The sequence below is a fragment of the Salmo salar genome, chromosome 24 (assembly GCF_965601325.2).
Source record: "Salmo salar chromosome 24, fSalSal1, whole genome shotgun sequence".
NCBI classification, from domain to species: Eukaryota; Metazoa; Chordata; class Actinopteri; order Salmoniformes; family Salmonidae; genus Salmo; species Salmo salar.
This window is the reverse complement of record NC_138314.1, coordinates 37,388,006-37,408,919: the sequence shown is the minus strand read 5'-3', so window position 1 is coordinate 37,408,919 and position 20,914 is coordinate 37,388,006. Positions and strand designations below refer to the sequence as shown.

The 20,914-nt window shown below is 46.5% G+C and overlaps 1 protein-coding gene across 3 annotated transcripts in view; it reads right to left on the bottom strand.

The window, feature by feature from the left end:
- The window catches only part of rhobtb4 (Rho related BTB domain containing 4), a 71,834-nt gene extending 65,535 nt beyond the window's left edge, over window positions 1-6,299 (bottom strand). The window contains exons 1-2 of one of the 3 annotated variants that reach the window (XM_045706688.2): window positions 6,100-6,299; window positions 5,274-5,383 (exon numbers count right to left, since the gene is read on the bottom strand). The gene's annotated coding sequence lies outside the window, so the exon portion shown is untranslated. Of the gene's footprint in view, window positions 1-5,273; window positions 5,384-5,474; window positions 6,054-6,099 lie in introns of those variants that run through there. The other 2 variants (XM_045706685.2, XM_045706686.2) reach the window with 2 other exon arrangements.
- Between the last annotated feature and the right edge of the window lie 14,615 nt (window positions 6,300-20,914).

Here is a 20,914-nt window from a genome sequence, read left to right as displayed (position 1 = left end):
AGGAAGCACCAGTGACTCAGTCTATAAAAAAGTGGTCAGATGAAGCAGATGCTAAACTACAGGACTGTTTTGCTATCACAGACTGGAACATGTTCCGGGATTCTTCCGATGGCATCAGTCACTGGCTTTATCAATAAGTGCATCGAGGACATCGTCCCCACAGTGACTGTACGTACATACCCCAACCAGAAGCCATGGATTACAGGCAACATTCGCACTGAGCTAAAGGGTAGAGCTGCCGCTTTCAAGGTGCAGGACTCTAACCCGGAAGCTTACAAGAAATCCTACTATGCCCTGCGACGAACCATCAAAGTGGCAAAGCGTCAATACAGGGCTAAGATTTAATCATACTACACTGACTCCGATGCTTGTCTTCTGTGGCAGGGCTTGCAAACTATTACAGACTACAAAGGGAAGCACAGCCATTCGCTGCCCAGTGACACGAGCCTACCAGACGAGCTAAATCACTTCTATGCTCGCTTTGAGGCAAGCAACACTGAGGCATGCATGAGAGCATCAGCTGTTCCGGACGACTGTGTGATCACGCTCTCCGTAGCCAACGTGAGTAAGACCTTTAAACAGGTCAACATACACAAGGCTGCGGTGCCAGACGGATTACCAGGACGTGTGCTCCGGACATGTGCTGACCAACTGGCAGGTGTCTTCACTGACATTTTCAACATGTCCCTGATTGAGTCTGTAATACCAACATGTTTCAAGCAGACCACCATAGTCCCTGTGCCCAAGAAGACTAAGGCAACCTGCCTAAACGACTACAGACCCGTAGCACTCACGTCCGTAGCCATGAAGTGCTTTGAAATTTTGGTAATGGCTCACATCAACATTATTATCCCAGAAACCCTAGACCCACCCTAATTTGCATACCGCCCAAACAGATCAACAGATGATGCAATCTCTATTGCCCTCCACACTGCCCTTTCCCACCTGGACAAAAGGAACACTTATGTGAGAATGCTATTCATTGACTACAGCTCAGCGTTCAACACCATAGTACCCTCAAAGCTCATCACTAAGCTAAGAATCCTGGGACTAAACACCTCCCTCTGCAACTGGATCCAGACTTCCTGACGGGCCACCCCCGGGTGGTGAGGGTAGGTAGCAACACATCTGCCACGCTGCTCCTCAAAACTGGAGCTCCCCAGGGGTGCGTGCTCAGTCCCCTCCTGTACTCCCTGTTCACTCATGACTGCACCCTGTCCTACCTCAGGCCTAGTGCTGTCATCTGACCCAGACCCTGTCCTACCTCAGGCCTAGTGCTGTCATTTGACCCAAATCCTGACCCTGTCCTACCTCAGGTCTGGTGCTGTCATTTGACCCAGATCCTGACCCTGTCCTACCTCAGGTCTGGTGCTGTCATTTGACCCAGATCCTGACCCTGTCCTACCTCAGGTCTGGTGCTGTCATTTGACCCAGATCCTGACCCTGTCCTACCTCAGGTCTGGTGCTGTCATTTGACCCAGATCCTGACCCTGTCCTACCTCAGGTCTGGTGCTGTCATTTGACCCAGATCCTGACCCTGTCCTACCTCAGGTCTGGTGCTGTAATTTGACCCAGACCCTGTCCTACCTCAGGCCTCGTGCTGTCATCTGACCCAGACCCTGTCCTACCTCAGGCCTAGTGCTGTCATTTGACCCAGACCCTGACCCTGTTCTACCTCAGGCCTAGTGCTGTCATTTGACCCAGACCCTGACCCTGTCCTACCTCAGGCCTAGTGCTGTCATTTGACCCAGACCCTGACCCTGTCCTACCTCAGGCCTAGTGCTGTCATTTGACCCAGATCCTGACCCTGTCCTACCTCAGGTCTGGTGCTGTCATTTGACCCAGATCCTGACCCTGTCCTACCTCAGGTCTGGTGCTGTCATTTGACCCAGATCCTGACCCTGTCCTACCTCAGGTCTGGTGCTGTCATTTGAAGCCCTGTCCTTCCAAGAATGTGCTCATGCTGTTTTTTCCACCACTTCTTAGGATCTGTGTTTACGCTGTGAGATCATTACATAATGCAGAGGGAGAGCTTCAAATAATGTCATTAGCAACTGGAAAAGTTTATAAAGAGTGCCTTTGAGTTGCCAGAAATGACAATGCAATAATGCTACAACCCAGTGCGGGAAGCCAAAATCCCTATAGAAGAAACAAGGCACACTTTGCTGTGCTGAACATTTGGCTTAGAAGCTCGGAGCTCTTACCCCAAAGTGTGTCAGTATGGGGGGTTGTGCAACAGGCACGCTTATCTGTACCATCACCCTGGACCAGGGACCCAAACAGGACACCCACTCAGGCCCTGTCCCCAGCCTAGGGCTTTCAGAGTGGGGGAGAGGGGAGAGGACAGAGGGCTTGTAAATGTTTCTGTGTGCTTGTGTGCATATGTGATCACCTTAAATGTAAACGTCCATGTATATACGTACTGTATGAATTTTTGGTTTTTCTAGAATAAAATATGAATATCAGAAAAAGATAAATGTCTTTGAAAGGCAGTGTTTGTTAGATCTGTTATTCCATAAATAATCACACAGTTATGTGTAGTAGCAGCTGCAGAGCATCAGACCTATGTAACACAGAGTAACTGAGTGCACTGACTAATGACATTACTCAACTAAGAGGATTTACTTTTTAAGGGGTGAATCCTAACTTTAACTGATGTCTTTTTATTCATTGATATCAATGGGAGACTAAATGAACATTTTACTTAAAGTGGAAGTTAGGATTCGCCTGAAGAGCAGAGGAAGTAAGGGAGCACTACTGTAAAAGATATGGCAAGTAGATGACTCTAGAAGCCTGTCTGTCTGTCTGTCTGTCTGTCTGTCTGTCTGTCTGTCTGTCTGTCTGTCTGTCTGTCTGTCTGTCTGTCTGTCTGCCTGCCTGCCTGTCTGTCTGTCTGCCTGTCTGTCTGTCTGCCTGTCTGCCTGCCCTGCCTCTCTGCCTGCCTGTCTGTCTGCCTTTCTCTCTGCCTGTCTGTCTCTGTTATGCCCATGTTGGATTGTTTATGTTTTTCACAAGGTGTTGTAACGGACTTAGTACCTGACTCCTAACTCTGTATTGGCAAAACAAAGGCTTTGTGATAGCTAGCCCTCTTGTCTGTGTTCCTCTCTGCTCTCTGCTGTTCTCCAGGCTGCTTCCCTCTTCCTCAGGGTCTGTGCTCCTCCTTTCCTCTCTGGGGAGGCCCACTGTCTCATCCCCAGCTCTCCTCTACCATACAAACACATACACATGCATGCGCACGCGGACACACATTCTTTGCACACGGACACCCTGCTTAAAAAACAACCACAGTGGCAGCCAGAAAAGAGAGAAAGGAAAGAAAGAACTGTATGATTGGCATCCCTCTTTCAATCGCCTGCTACATTCTCCCCTCCCTCTCTCCTTCTCTCCCTCTCTCCCTCTCTCCTTCTCTCCTTTTCTCCCTCTCTCCTTCTCTCCCTCTCTCCTTCTCTCCCTCTCTCCCTCTCTTCCTCTCCCTGAAACAGCATTACTTCAGCAGAGAGAAAAACATCATGTGGTTTAGAAAGAATAACTAACTTTTGTTTAGTGTATCTCTGTGAGTATCTCTGTGAGTATCTCTGTGATTATCTCTGTGAATGTTTTATGACTGCCAAAGTGCCAATGGGTGTGTGTGTGTGTGAGAGAGTTTGCACGCGTGTGCACTGTGCAGTCGTTGTGTGTGTGTTCCTTTGTCTTGCAATGTATCTAACAGAGACTATGTCTGACTGTTATGAGATGTCACATGGTTTCAGCAGCTCTCTGTCCCTTGGTAGAGAGTGGAATGCACACACACACACACACACACACACAGCCCTCCCCACGGCCTCCCACCCCATGCGTTCATTGGGGTATGCAGAGTTGAACAGTGGTGGGGGTCGGAGGGTGTGTGTGTGTGTGTGTGTGATATTGCTCAACACACAAAGACACAGCGTCTTATATGGCCCCCAGCTGCGCAGAGCTGGCCCGCTAACCCTTCATCCAGCAGCCTGGAATGTTTGGTGTTCAACCCCAGTGGAAAGCCCCAGTTGCCAATACACACTCCCAGCCCCCTCCGGAGACTAACATATTCCACAGAGCCGGACAGGCCTCACCCAAGGAGGAATGGCTCAAATTCTACAGCTGGTACAAAAACAGAGCAGAGGAACAGATGTCAACACTGTATCTGACCATCCACATCTCATAAAGTGGGAAATTCTGAGAGAGAGAGAGAGAGAGAGAGAGAGAGAGAGAGAGAGAGAGAGAGAGAGAGAGAGAGAGAGAGAGAGAGAGAGAGAGGAGAGAGAGAGAGGAGAGAGGAGAGAGAGGGGGTGAAGCAATGTATACATATGTTTCCCATTCCAATAAAGCCCTTTGAACTGAGAGAGAGAGAGAGAGAGAGAGAGAGATGGGGGAATTATGCGGATTGTTGGTCAAGTTGATAAAGATATGGAGGGTGGTGTCATTTTCAGAGGCAAACCGCTTGAACGTTTATAGGCTACAGTGGATAACGTAACTTCTCAGCAGACACGTTGTTGTGGTGGCTTTCTCTTTGTCATGGTCGACTGACCGCAGGTGCTATGAAAGAAAGTAACCTATCTTATTGAGATAGTCATTGGTTATACAAACCCATGATAAATACTCTATTTATTTTTAATAAGATTTCTGTTACCTATAGGTTGTTGAAACGTTTGGCCTAATATACGGGTTTAACCGCGCTACCATCGCAGGAAATAAGCTTTAAGAATTTTAAATTCTCTGTGTCATGTCAAAATGTGTAGAATAGCATGAGATTAGCTATACAACTGCAAATTGTTCTCTGACCCATGTCAAAATGTGTAGAATAGCATGAGATTAGCTATACAACTGCAAATTGTTTTCTCTGACCCATGTCAAAATGTGTAGAATAGCATGAAATTTGCTTTAAAACAGCAACATGCTCCCTCAGCACACATATCAGCAAGTACACACCATAAATAAACGCCTCACAAATAAACGGCAGGTCTAAATGAATTGTTTATGAGGTTACCATGAATTACCATGAATTGTTTATGAGGTTGCCAAAAGGAAGCAAACACCCCGAAACAGAGGGACCTACCTGAATTTGTCCAATAACAAACGCCTGTTCTTTGCAAAACGTTTAGTTTATGGTGTGCTCTAATGACCTTCCATGGCTCCTACGGTGTGCCCGCGAAACGTCTGTATACCACTGTCCATGTGTGGTCAGTTGCTTGTAATTTCGTTTTCTTATGATAATAAAACATTAGCATAAATTATTTCGCAGTCAATTAGGAACTTACCTTCAATGGTCATTCGCCTCTGGAATCTTTTCGGTGTTCTGCGTAGTCCACTTCACTCTCTCCACTTTTAGTTATTTTCACAGAGCTCATATATTTCTCTTCCCTCTCAGCTGCAAGGCACAACACACAATAACTATTTTCAGTACATTCCTGCATGCTACTGATAAAAAGATTTGTGAACAGTGTGCACTTAATATTTACTGGCAAGTATTTTTTCTTGGTGAGACTTGACGCCTGTCTTCCGATGCCTTTTGGACCGGTTTTGTTGTGACCAGTCAGCTCTAAAACACTCCCGACTGTACAGACGCCAGAAGGAATGTAAATATGCAGCATATTGCAAAAGCTGCAGACAATCTTGTTTAGGGGACTGGTTGTTCACTGGTGCTGATGCGAGTTTGTCCACGTCCTTTGTTGTTTCTGTCACACCTAAAAGGGGCCATTGGAGGAAAGGCATGTGCCCGACTTTCTTTGTCTGTTTCCTTCTATCGCCTTTACCAAAACAATATATATTTTTGTACATTTCTTGAGCTTTTTTATTAGCCTATTATCTAACCAGTGACTGGTTGCCTATACGTTCATCCAAATCTAACTATAGCCGAAACCTGGTCTACGCAAATGTGATCGCAAGCATAAGACAAAAGGAAACGTTGTATTCACAACGTGCAATGCTTTTATATAGGCTATAGATGATCTGTTTTTTAGTCAGTAAGGACATTTTGAGACAAAAAAGTTCATCTCAAATCCTTTGTTTCACTGTAACCCTGCTCCAATTCCACCCCTTCAACGCGTGTAGTGCATGCGGTGCGAGACTGCCCCATAGCCTCACCAAATTCGCCCGAAGTTCACCCCTCGGCTTGAGTCTCTGGTGTCGCTGTCTGTCTCTCGCACTCAATTGTCACATACCGTGGAGGAGCCAAATTGCGCTCTAATCCAGTCCAGCCAGCGACAAACGCCAGTGCCTATCAACGAGAGCAGTGACGACAGCCTAGCGCCAGTCACTCACCCGCCGCCTCCGCCACACCCATCCATTCATAAACTGAATGGATGCCCTCACTGGCACATATCGCCGAGGATAGGGAGAGGATGGTAGTAATACGGTCATATCCTGTTGTATTTTTAAGAGAGAGAAGAATTCAATGAAATAAATGCTTAATCCATATAGCCTACCAATAATAGCTACTGCAGGATTTGACATATTTTTTTATAGTGACAAATAGCCTATCAATCAATCAAATTCACCCAATCTGTCACAATCTCTCGTGAATACTGAGTATTATTAATATCTGGTCTTGCTCAATGCATCGCTCAGGACACGTCTTACTCTGGCTAATCACACTTATAGTGATAATGAACAACACCTCTGGTGTGTGTGTGTGTATGTGTGTGTGTGTGTGTGTGTGTGTGTGTGTGTGTGTGTGTGTGTGTGTGTGTGCGCGCATTGGTGTGTGTGTGTGTGTGTGTGTGTGTGTGTGTGTGTGTGTGTTTGTGTGTGTGTGTGTGTGTGTGTGTGTATGTGTGTGTGTGTGTGTGTGTGTGTGTGTGTTGTGTGTGTGTGTGTATCTCTGTGTAGTCTTTGTGTGTGCGTGTTTATTTCAAACCAACGCAAAGCCCCCTGTTGTTATGGTTACACTTAGATATGACATTAATTGGATGGAAATGTCAAGGTAAAAATACCATCAGGTTTTGAATAGAATGGTGGCAGACAGCCACAGGGACCTGTCTACAGGTGCTGTGAAGAGGAGTTGATATAGGTCTGTGTAGTCACTATGTTGCACATGGTCTGTTGTGCATCAGGTGTGTCTACTAGACAGTTTAGGGATGTATTCATTAGAGCACACCATAGCAAAACGTTTTTCAATGGAAAAACAAGAACAGGAGTTTCTTATTGGATAAATTCAGGTAGGTCCCTCTCTGTGTTGGTGTGTTTGCTTCTGTTTGGTTCCTAGTGATTACTCCCTAGGTGGACCTGTACCTCTATTCAGTGTTGGACAGCTTGGATGCACACACTCCCAGACTTTCCCAGACACGTCCTGTGTCTAGAAGCTAATTAGGAGTGCCATCAGAGGTAAATGCTCTCTCTCTTAGGTTTTAGTGACACTTGACTTGAAGTATCTGCCCCCCAAAAAACTTGACATTGTAATATCACAGTAAAACACATTTTGTGATATGCAATGACAGCAAATCATTTGAACCAATATCAATTTCTGCTATGACGCCCTATGTCCAGGGAAAGCGGGATAACTAGTCAGTTGTACAACTGATTGCCTTCAACTGAAATGTGTCTTCTACATTTAACCCAACCGCTCTGAAACAGAAGTGCAGGGGGTTTCCATAATCTACATCCACGTCTTCAGCGCCCGGGGAACAGTGGGTTAACTGCCTTGTTCAGGGGCAGAACTACAGATTTCTACCTTCTCAGCTCAGGGATTCGATCCAGCAACCTTTCGTTTACTGGCCCAACGCTCATACTCGCCAGGCTACCTGCTGACAAGGATTACTAAAGTAGGATTACTAAAGTAGGATTACTAAAGTAGGATTACTAAAGTAGGATTACTAAAGTAGGATTACTAAAGTGTTACCAAGACCTTTGCCAGGATAGGACAATGATTTACTGGCAGGAACACACAGGACCATGTTTTGAACATTTTGGTCTCTGCCTCTCTAGTTCACTCAACCATTTGCTGAGGCATTCTCGATGTGAGGACGAGAAACATGTCCAGGCTTGCTCACATCTCAGCTGTTGTGCATTGAGGGCCCCAAACAACACACTACAAGCCAAGCCATAGGTCCTTGGTACTATGGTTATTATAACACTCTGGCAGGTATGTCATGTAGCTGTGGCCATGACATCATTGGGATAAATCATTGACCTGTATCTGGAAAAAGTGAATATATTGGAAACATGTGTCTGATGAAGGCCATTGACAGCTGATTTTAGCTATAATCAGATCAATCAAGAATCATGTTTTTATTGTGAGCGAGAGTCGCGCCTATTCCTTCCAAATGTATTGGGCGGAGACCATCTTTTTTGCAGTGATGAACATTGGCGTGATGGTGCAACGTGGGTCATGTGAACGTTTGTCTTTTTGGGCCAACTCTATGCTCATCAAAGCTAATCATCTTCTTTGTTACCTCTCTCCTTCATGCCACACCAGGTGCATGGAAGCTTTATCCTAAAGTGTCCTCTCCAGCACTTTCCCATTGCCCAGGGTTATGCCCAGCACCATTGATGTGCCTGGGCACAATAGGAGCACAAAGGTGGTCTCCAAAAAGCCCACCCCACTGTCTCCCTGTCCTGTGGGGGGAACTGCTGATCCGAGGGGTGGGAAAGGCCTGCGTTGGCTGAATTCAACAAAGCTGGCCTGGCCCGTGCCACACACTCATGAAAGAGTGGTCCTAATCCCACCCAGATCGATTTCACTCAGCAACTCTGTGTCCCTCACACTGACCCGGCCACAAAAGGGCTCTCTCTGCACCTCAGAGCCTGGCTCATTCTCCCCGCTGATCCTTCCGACAAAGCAACATTACAGAAGTGCCAATTGAGCTTGAACAATCGCTCACAAAGGGAGGTGCTCACTCGGTCCACCCCTCTGGCCGTTGGTACCCTAGCACATCGGGCAGTAGCCAGCCAGCCAGCCAGCCAGCCAGCCAGCCAGCTAGCACTGTGTGCTATGGAGACTGGGTGCCGTTATTCACTGTTCAGCTGAATTAGATCATTCTGCCTGTCAGCTATTGATTGGAGATGGATAAGTTAGTAGGCCAGTGTGCGAGAGAGAGCCAGGCCTTGAGTCACTACAGTAAAACTGACTCACAGCTAGGCGTTAGGAGATTACATGGATACGGTGGGGGGATGACAGTTCCCTAATGCTCCTGCCATCTTGCATTCCACTAACACCCTATGACACGGGTTTAGGTAAAGTATTGCTATGGTTTTGACAATACATACAGTGATATGCAACTAATGACGTATTGAAATCTCAGCTCAACAGGACAGGAAGAATCAGGACTGAATCCACGACTCCTTTAAGACTAACAGTCCTATTACTAATGGAGGTTGTTGTTGCTTCTCCAATCTACATGATCAGTGTGATCCTGAATGCAGCCTGGAGGAAAGCTCATAAGCTCTGTGTAGTGATTGTCTAGACATACGGTCCATCTCTGTAGGGCAGTAGGGAGACCAGGTGTCACCCCCCCAGAGCGAGCAGGATCAGAGCGAGAAAAACAGCAGCTCCATGCCTTGTCCCTCCATACACCTGCCCACAGCCACACCTCCGCCATAGTCCTGCCTCGACGCTGAGTGCTATGAATAGCCACGCTGAGTGGAGAAAGGTTTAGGCACGTGCGCCTCAATGCAGCTCAGTTCAGCACAGCGATCCCAGTAGCGTCACCACTCTGACGGCACTTTGGGGTCGCCATGGATACAAGGACTAGTGCAGCTGCCACTACCCTGACATCGTTACACGAGCTGACTGAAGATTCCTATTTTAATTTGACTCTCTTTCCTTTCTCCCTCTTCTCTCTTCTCTCCCCTTTCTCTTTTTCTCCCTCTCTTCTCTCTCACTTCTCTTTCTCTGCCTCTTCTCTTTCTCCTCCCTCTCTTCTGTTCCTCTCCTCTTTCTCTCCCCCTCTCTCCTCTGCTTCTCCTCTTTCTCCTCCCTCTCTTCTATCTCTGCTTCTTCTTTCTCTCCCTCTTCTGTCTCTCTCTTCTCTCTCTTCTCTTTCTCTCCCACTCTTCTCTCTATCTTCTCTCCCTCTTCTCTTTCTCTTCTTCTTCTCTTTCTCCTCTTTCTCCCCTCTCCCCTCTCTCCTCTCCCCTCTCTTCTCTCCACTCTTCATGTTTTCTTTCTCCTCTCTCTCTCCCCTCTCCAAACTATCTACTCAGAGTGTCTGTCACTGTGTGTTTCTGGGTTCATAGCTGCATTGGTATGATGTACTTTCTGTAAAACGGAATGGAGCACACCTGACAATACTTACGTGTGTGTATGTATGAGTTCACAGAGATGGATCTGGGCATTGTACAAGTCCCAACAGGGAGGTGGAGCAACGTGTGCGTGCGTGCGCGCACTAGAGGCCATGTGCACTCCTTGCCATCTGACTGCCACGTCTCTCTCTTTCCCTTCCTTCCCTCCCTCCTTCAACAACCACACAGAGTATGAGTGATACAGCTAATGGACATCTTTGTGTGTTTGAGGCTCTGGCCTTTTAGGGATGTCCTGCAGCTCTCCCTGTGGTCAGAGTATATCACAGGGAGAGCTAAATACAGGGCTAAATTACCAGATTTAGGTGTTTGTGTTCCGGATCCATTTACCCCTCAGTGTTTGATCAGTCATATAATTAGTGTACTCAGACAGGCAGACAGACAGGAAGGAAGACAGGCAGGAAGGTAGATAAGCATGCAAGCAGATAGGGCGGCAGGCAGGCAGCCGAGAATGGGATGACCCCGTAATCTGGTTCCTCTCAATGTTTCTGTGGACCAAGGAGGTTTCCTCTCGACCCTCACCCTGGTTAGTTATTTTGAGGGTTTAGTGGGTAGGGAGTATGTTGAGGACTGTGCATTTGTAAAAAGTGCAATACAACTTAACAAGATACTGGCTTTGGATCTGCTGTACGTCAGATAAGACAAAGAGTGGAAGTGAGCACATCGATTTTTTGTTGTTGTTGCTGCTCACTAGATTGATCTTACAGTACTTAAGTGAGTCCGCGAGGGCTGCCATTGAGTCCACCTTCACTCACTCCAGCCAGAATTTTCAGTCAGAACATAATTCATTTCCTCCCTCCAACATTTTGAAATCAGGACAGTGAAGATGAGCTCATGTGTTGAATCAGCTGGAGCAGTCTGTAGAGTACAGTGTGCAGTCCCAGCGGGGTGATTGTGGTGGGTCGGTGGGTTGCCTAACTCTGGTCTGAAAGTTGGTCAAAGTCCTACTGGGGGAAAGGAGTAACACACCAGACGGAGCCAGATGTGTCTGCGTTGGATGTCTGCAGGACAGACAGTTTGGTGTTCACACTGTCCATTGCTGAAGTCTGTCTCACTTTTAGAGGATCTTTTGTTTAGCACACCCAGTGAATGACCGTTGACTTGACCTGAACTGAATGAGAGTCCGTGGTATGGGTCAGAGCTTACGGTTTATGCCTCTCAGAGACTGTGGTGTGTAGTGGGTGTGTGTGTCTGTGCACGTATATGTGTTTGTGTACACATCTGCGGTGTGAGTGACAGTGCAGCTGGTTGAGACATGAGACTGGTTGATCTAAAGGGGGTGCAGCAGGGCCTCTCACTGGCCCAGCTCTGCTCTGCCTAGTGTAATGAGTTCTTATGGAATACCTGGGGCCTGGGCTCCATGCTGGCTGACTTGTGTGCTGCTGAATCACATGGACCAATGGTAATATGCATCGGAGCCTCAAACAGGCCAAACAGACAGTGACTCATCTGTGCAGTGGAAATAAAGTATTATTGAGTTCATAAAATACTTTAGCATGTGAACTTGAAATGACTGGTGAGCATACATCCTCAGCCATCCAGGATCTTTGGCCTGCCTCTTGTCCATATTGCTATTGTAAAGAGGATATTCATTTATTCTTTCTAGTTCATGATAAATTCCATTGGGAAGCAGCAAATGTACTGTTGTCCTAAATGTCCTACCTTGGAAAGTATACCAGGGTTTAGCCCATCATTAAATAGGACATGATTTATTTTTAGACTGTGTTTGAATCATCCGACCTGCCAGGCTAGTAAGTGAAACCAGTTCTGCAGGATCAATTATGTCTCCCAACAGTGATGCATTTGGATAAAATGTTCTGCAGTTTGCTCTGTTCTTATCTCAATAAATATTAGCCATTTGAGTTCAGCGTCTCTGGGAATATTAGGTTAAAGCCCCAGTGAATCATGCCTGGTAACTTGTATAAGAATTTGATATACACTCTTAGAAAAAAGGTTTCCAAAAAGGTTCTTCGGCTGTCCCCAGCGGATAACCCTTTTTGGTTCCAGGTAGAACCCTTTTGGGTTCCATGTAGAGTCCTATGTTGAAAGGGTTTTACATGAAACCCAAAAGGGTTCTACCTGGAACCAAAAACAGTTTGTCAAAGGGTTCTCCTATGGGCACAGCCAAAGAACCTTTTAGCTTCTACATAGTAGCTTTTATTCTAAGAGTGTAGGAGTCATTCCATAACCTGATAGAAAGACATTGCTCTTCACTTTATAGAGTAGACCAGGGGTGTCAAACATACAGTGATTTGAGTAATATCAATAACAATATCTATATTTTGGGGGGTAAAGCATTTTTTGAGGGGGAAACTAACTCAATATACTTTAAAATGACTAAAACCAAATGGAAACTGTGTATAAATGATAATGGACCTACAATATATTTACACAGTTTCTTGACTGTCCAGCTCGCTAACAATCACTAGACAGTCAGGGAGCATCGACAATTCCAAAAACAATGGATCGATTTTGACGCCGAGGAAATATAACACATTTTCAGTGCAGCCCTCCGGACCTCGTTGAAGACCAAATTCGCCACTAGGGCAAAATTTTGTTTTGTTAACCCAAATATGATTGATGTGAGTATCTCTGGTCAATAAATGAAGTGGGACCTTTATGGACATTGAATTTGATTGAATTCCTCTTCCATGACATAGAATGGCTCTATGTGGCTCACCAACTAACGTGTTAATGTGTTAATCCTGGAACCTGGGTTTTACCGTACTAACGCTGGCCACCATGCCGCCCAGGTGCCTGTGTGCCAGGGCCCTGGTGTACTGTATGGACCTCATCCCTGCCAACATGGTGTCCTGGTGTACTGTATGGACCTCATCCCTGCCAACATGGTGTCCTGGTGTACTGTATGGACCTCATCCCTGCCAACATGGTGTCCTGATGTACTGTATGGACCTCATCACTGCCAACATGGTGTCCTGGTGTACTGTATGGACCTCATCCCTGCCAACATGGTGTCCTGGTGTACTGTATGGACCTCATCACTGCCAACATGGTGTCCTGGTGTACTGTATGGACCTCATCCCTGCCAACATGGTGTCCTGATGTACTGTATGGACCTCATCACTGCCAACATGGTGTCCTGATGTACTGTATGGACCTCATCCCTGCCAACATGGTGTCCTGGTGTACTGTATGGACCTCATCACTGCCAACATGGTGTCCTGGTGTACTGTATGGACCTCATCCCTGCCAACATGGTGTCCTGATGTACTGTATGGACCTCATCACTGCCCTAGCTGATCACTCATACACACACCCTGTCTTAACCCAGCCCTCTGTACTGGGAGTATTTTGGATTTGTCTTAACCCAGCCCTCTTTAATGAGAGCCTTTTGGATTTGTTTTAACCCAGCCCTCTGTACTGAGAGTCTTTTGGATTTGTCTTAACCCAGCCCTCTTTAATGAGAGCCTTTTGGATTTGTTTGAACCCAGCCCTCTGTACTGAGAGCCTTTTGGATTTGTTTGAACCCAGCCCTCTGTACTGAGAGCCTTTTAGATTTGTTTGAACCCAGCCCTCTGTATTGAGGTGAACATGTAGTGTAATTGCAGCCACAGATTTGAAGAGGCTCAGGTCTCATCTCATATGAACCCTTCTAATGGGCTCTTTGATAGAATACAATGGTGATGGATCCCATGATATACTGTAGTTGAGGTTGTTGCTGCGGTTCAGAGTCAAACTATTTTGGGACTCGATGGTTCACACAGCACACTTGATCGTACCAGGGAATGAGGAGACCTTTCTGAAACCCTTATAGGAAGGACAAACACACAGGCACATACATGCAGACGCAAACACACACACACACACGCAGGCAGGCAGGCACGCAGGCACGCACGCACGCACGCACGCACGCACGCACGCACGCACACACACACACACACACACACACACACACACACACACACACACCAGCACAGTACTCTGGAGCCTTAGTCTGGAAAATGAATCCATCATCATGAGTGCTGCCATCTGTGTGCGCACACGCACTCAAACGCATGCACGCACGTACACACACACACACACACACACACACACACACACACACACACACACACACACACACACACACACACACACACACACACACACACACACACACACACTATCCTCAGTACACCCACGTCAGACTATCCAAACAGGACACGGCACTAGGCAACCATGCCATCCCAGCGCAGATGGCTGATCATGTTGATTTTACTCTAATGTACTTAAGCACTGATGCCTCCCCATGTCTGCTAATTTACATCAGTAGGGGGTCCGTATGGGGGGCGCCGGTACGCTAATGTGGACTGTCTGTGACGTCAAGGGAAGAGTCAACGGCACTGTGACCTCCAACCATATAATTCCAATCCCATCCTACCAACACTAAGTGTGTGTCCCACTGGGAACAGACGTCAGCTCAACGTCTAGTTTTCATTTACATTTGGTTGAGTTGTCAACTAACGTGAATTCAACGTGGAAACAAAAATAATGAATCACCATGTCATTGGGTTTAGGTTAAAAGTTAGGTGAAAAGAAAGACGAAATGCCCTGACGTTGATGACTTTTATCAAATCCAATCAGTTTTCAATGTTGATTCAACCAGTTTTTGCCCAGTGAGGTGTGTGTTGTGGTTTGCAGTCTGGTGTCAAGCTTGTGCATAGTCAATGTGGACAGGCATGAAATTCTAAGTTGTTTTCAGGGTTGGTACTTAATGTTGACTTTAAAATGTTAACTTTAAAGGGACAGTGGTCATCTTTGACTTTATTCCCTGTTAATTTTCCTCGTCTTCTCTCCATTCCCTCTTGACTGTTGATAGGTGTGGTAACAGGATAGGTTTTCACCATATTTCCCATAATCGATCAAGGGCTCTCAGACTTTGGTTAGGGATAGTTCACCCAAGTTACAAAACAATGTATTGGTTCCCTGTAAGCAGTCTATGGACATGGTATGACAACAGTCCATGCTTTGGTTTTGTTTACTTGGCCACTGTTTCAAATGCTAACTTTTTAGCATCTGTGGCACAAATCCAATGCAAGTCAATTGTACCTATATTAGCATTTTTTTGCGCTTCATGTCCAAATCATCTATAAGTAACTTAATTTAGCTAGACAATCACATTTTAGATACTTTAGGATGATTCAAGACAAGTAGATGATGCAATGTAAGGACATTGGGATCCAGTTTCACTCTTGGGCTCTTCTCTTTACTGTAACTCCTTCAGGGAGTCTCCCTGGAAGAGCCGTCTTCTCTTGCCCTGTCCTGTGGGTTCTAGTTCAGGAGCCGTCTTCTCTTGCCCTGTCCTGTGGGTTCTAGTTCAGGAGCCGTCTTCTCTTGCCCTGTCCTGTGGGTTCTAGTTCAGGAGCCGTCTTCTCTTGCCCTGTCCTGTGGGTTCTAGTTCAGGAGCCGTCTTCTCTTGCCCTGTCCTGTGGGTTCTAGTTCAGGAGCCGTCTTCTCTTGCCCTGTCCTGTGGGTTCTAGTTCAGGAGCCGTCTTCTCTTGCCCTGTCCTGTGGGTTCTAGTTCAGGAGCCGTCTTCTCTTGCCCTGTCCTGTGGGTTCTAGTTCAGGAGCCGTCTTCTCTTGCCCTGTCCTGTGGGTTCTAGTTCAGGAGCCGTCTTCTCTTGCCCTGTCCTGTGGGTTCTAGTTCAGGAGCCGTCTTCTCTTGCCCTGTCCTGTGGGTTCTAGTTCAGGAGCCGTCTTCTCTTGCCCTGTCCTGTGGGTTCTAGTTCAGGAGCCGTCTTCTCTTGCCCTGTCCTGTGGGTTCTAGTTCAGGAGCCGTCTTCTCTTGCCCTGTCCTGTGGGTTCTAGTTCAGGAGCCGTCGGGTGAGTCAGATCTGTGGGAGAGGGCATTTCCCCTTAATGAGAAGCCTAGGCTCACTTTGGGTGTGTCCCGTCACGGGACAGCGATGAACTCAGACCTGAGTCAACCATCCACCTGAGTGAATCCCCATAAAGTTTGCATCATGTTGTGCTGAAACAGTCCTCTCAGTTCAGTCTCTTAATACAATGCTATTACCCACGGGTCCTTGAAGTGCACATTTCTGCACGTCACCGACCGTTTACTGGCTCGCCAACATCAATATTATTGAACTTCTGGTTTATTTCAATGGGGGGTTGAACAATCCAAAGCATCCCTCTGATTGGTTGAGTGCGAAGTCTTGAAAAGAGGACTGACAACATTAAGAATCTCTCCCCCCAAAGAGCCTTGAAGAGATTTATTTCACATCAGAGGACTGTTTTCTCTCCCTTTCCCTTTCTGTCTGCCACTCATCTCATTCTGAGGAATGACTCAGTCAGAGACACAACAGAAGCAGACCAAGTTTCTGAAAGACAGGATCCCCCACTTAGACGCTCCAATCTCTGGAGTAAACACACCAACATAATGTAAATAACCACCCAATGAATCATCACCAGCGAGTTAAATGGAAAACATTTTTCTCATTTATGCCCAAACTCCCCAAACAGCTTCTCTCGCTCATCTCTCTTTCATTTCTCTCTCTCTCTCTCTCTCTCTCTCTCTCTCTCTCTCTCTCTCTCTCTCTCTCTCTCTCTCTATTTATACAGCGTGGCGTCTGTCTGTTTCCTCATTTCCTCATGTGTGTTTCTCTGCCGTCCAGCTTGGAGGAGCTTTAGACTGTTCATCCCCTTAGTGGGCTTCTTTCTCAACAGGCTTTGCTGTAGTGGCCCAGGCAGCTGCCAGTGGGCTGGGCGAGATGGGCAGGGATTGTACCTGCTGTACCATCCACATTTCACACCCAGTGAATGTTTGTGTTGTCGTTGTATCATAGGGCTCGGTCGATACCTCTGCAAAACAAGGGTGGACTCCAAACACCCTTGTTTTATTGTCCTTTTGATTAGATAATAAAGGTGACACCCACATACCGTTCCAAGGTGTTTGCAGGTTCTGTGGTAATGCCAGCGCATAGGGTGAATGACTGATTCATATCTTTTTGACATATAGCACTGGAGATATTTTGCCATTTTTGTCACTCATTAATAAAATATGTCTGTGTGTCTACTGGGTATAGTGAATTTAGTCATTACTTTAATCCCACCTCTACTACGCACAAACACACAAACACACACACACTTAATGAAATGTCAGTCTGTACATAGCTCATATTTTGTCCCATTTCTGTCAACCAAAACATTGCAAATCATGATTAAGGATAGATGATGCAATCTACACACACATTGTGAGCTCAGCGGTGAAACCCATAAGTGCACCGTATTGACTCGTATATTGTATTGTGCTGAAGTGGATTGCAGTACTCAGTACATGGGGGCCTGGGGCTACAGTATGTCTGGGGCCAGAATAGTACAGAGCACTATCGACCTTATCCTGCTGAGCATGTCACTGTGGCCCGATGCTTTCTGTTGCTTCACATCCCTCTAAAAACATAGTGACCTTATATCCCCTCTCTCTCACAACCTCTCTATTCCTACCCCCATACCCTCGCTCTATTAGTATTCCCCATACCCTAGCTCTATTCCTACCCCATACCCTAGCTCTATTAGTATTCCCCATACCCTAGCTCTATTCCTACCCCATACCCTCGCTCTATTAGTATTCCCCATACCCTAGCTCTATTAGTATTCCCCATACCATAGCTCTATTCCTACCCCATACCCTAGCTCTATTAGTATTCCCCATACCCTAGCTCTATTAGTATTCCCCATACCCTAGCTCTATTAGTATTCCCCATACCCTCGCTCTATTAGTATTCCCCATACCCTAGCTCTATTCCTACCCCCATACCCTCGCTCTATTAGTATTCCCCATACCCTCGCTCTATTAGTATTCCCCATACCCTCACTCTATTAGTATTCCCCATACCATAGCTCTATTCCTACCCCATACCCTAGCTCTATTAGTATTCCCCATACCCTAGCTCTATTAGTATTCCCCATACCCTCACTCTATTAGTATTCCCCATACCATAGCTCTATTCCTACCCCATACCCTAGCTCTATTAGTATTCCCCATACCCTAGCTCTATTAGTATTCCCCATACCCTAGCTCTATTCCTACCCCATACCCTCACTCTATTAGTATTCCCCATACCCTAGCTCTATTCCTACCCCCATACCCTCACTCTATTAGTATTCCCCATACCCTAGCTCTATTCCTACCCCCATACCCTCACTCTATTAGTATTCCCCATACCCTAGCTCTATTCCTACCCCATACCCTAGCTCTATTCCTACCCCCATACCCTCACTCTATTAGTATTCCCCATACCCTAGCTCTATTCCTACCCCATACCCTCGCTCTATTAGTATTCCCCATACCCTAGCTCTATTCCTACTCCCATACCCTCGCTCTATTAGTATTCCCCATACCCTAGCTCTATTAGTATTCCCCATACCCTAGCTCTATTCCTACCCCCATACCCTCACTCTATTAGTATTCCCCATACCCTAGCTCTATTCCTACCCCCATACCCTCGCTCTATTAGTATTCCCCATACCCTAGCTCTATTCCTACCCCATACCCTCACTCTATTAGTATTCCCCATACCCTAGCTCTATTCCTACCCCCATACCCTCGCTCTATTAGTATTCCCCATACCCTAGCTCTATTCCTACTCCCATACCCTCACTCTATTAGTATTCCCCATACCCTAGCCACCTCCCCCTACCCTCCTCAGTATTCCCCATACCCTAGCTCTATTCCTACCCCCATACCCTCACTCTATTAGTATTCCCCATACCCTAGCTCTATTCCTACCCCCATACCCTCACTCTATTAGTATTCCCCATACCCTAGCTCTATTCCTACCCCCATACCCTAGCTCTATTAGTATTCCCCATACCCTAGCTCTATTCCTACCCCCATACCCTCACTCTATTAGTATTCCCCATACCCTAGCTCTATTCCTACCCCATACCCTCACTCTATTAGTATTCCCCATACCCTCGCTCTATTCCTACCCCATACCCTCACTCTATTAGTATTCCCCATACCCTAGCTCTATTAGTATTCCCCATACCCTAGCTCTATTAGTATTCCCCATACCCTCACTCTATTAGTATTCCCCATACCCTAGCTCTATTAGTATTCCCCATACCCTAGCTCTATTAGTATTCCCCATACCCTAGCTCTATTCCTACCCCCATACCCTCACTCTATTAGTATTCCCCATACCCTAGCTCTATTCCTACCCCATACCCTAGCTCTATTCCTACCCCCATACCCTCACTCTATTAGTATTCCCCATACCCTAGCTCTATTCCTACCCCATACCCTCGCTCTATTAGTATTCCCCATACCCTAGCTCTATTCCTACCCCCATACCCTCACTCTATCAGTATTCCCCATACCCTAGCTCTATTCCTACCCCATACCCTAGCTCTATTCCTACCCCCATACCCTCACTCTATTAGTATTCCCCATACCCTAGCTCTATTCCTACCCCCATACCCTCACTCTATCAGTATTCCCCATACCCTAGCTCTATTCCTACCCCATACCCTAGCTCTATTCCTACCCCATACCCTCACTCTATTAGTATTCCCCATACCCTAGCTCTATTCCTACCCCCATACCCTCGCTCTATTAGTATTCCCCATACCCTAGCTCTATTCCTACTCCCATACCCTCACTCTATTAGTATTCCCCATACCCTAGCTCTATTCCTACCCCCATACCCTCACTCTATTAGTATTCCCCATACCCTAGCTCTATTCCTACCCCCATACCCTCGCTCTATTAGTATTCCCCATACCCTAGCTCTATTAGTATTCCCCATACCCTAGCTCTATTAGTATTCCCCATACCCTCACTCTATTAGTATACCCCATACCCAAGCTCTATTCCTACCCCCATACCCTCACTCTATTAGTATTCCCCATACCCTAGCTCTATTCCTACCCCCATACCCTCGCTCTATTAGTATTCCCCATACCCTAGCTCTATTCCTACCCCCATACCCTCGCTCTATTAGTATTCCCCATACCCTAGCTCTATTAGTATTCCCCATACCCTCACTCTATTAGTATTCCCCATACCCTAGCTCTATTAGTATTCCCCATACCCTCGCTCTATTAGTATTCCCCATACCCTAGCTCTATTCCTACCCCCATACCCTAGCTCTATTAGTATTCCCCATACCCTAGCTCTATTCCTACCCCCATACCCTCACTCTATTATTATTCCCCATACCCTAGCTCTATTCCTATTCCCCATACCCTCGCTCTATTAGTATTCCCCATACCCTAGCTCTATTCCTACCCCCATACCCTCACTCTATTAGTATTCCCCATACCCTAGCTCTATTCCTACCCCCATACCCTCACTCTATTAGTATTCCCCATACCCTAGCTCTATTCCTACCCCCATACCCTCACTCTATTAGTATTCCCCATACCCTAGCTCTATTAGTATTCCCCATACCCTAGCTCTATTAGTATTCCCCATACCCTAGCTCTATTAGTATTCCCCATACCCTAGCTCTATTAGTATTCCCCATACCCTAGCTCTATTCCTACCCCATACCCTCACTCTATTAGTATTCCCCATACCCTAGCTCTATTCCTACCCCATACCCTAGCTCTATTAGTATTCCCCATACCCTAGCTCTATTCCTACCCCCATACCCTCGCTCTATTAGTATTCCCCATCCCTAGCTCTATTCCTACCCCATACCCTCACTCTATTAGT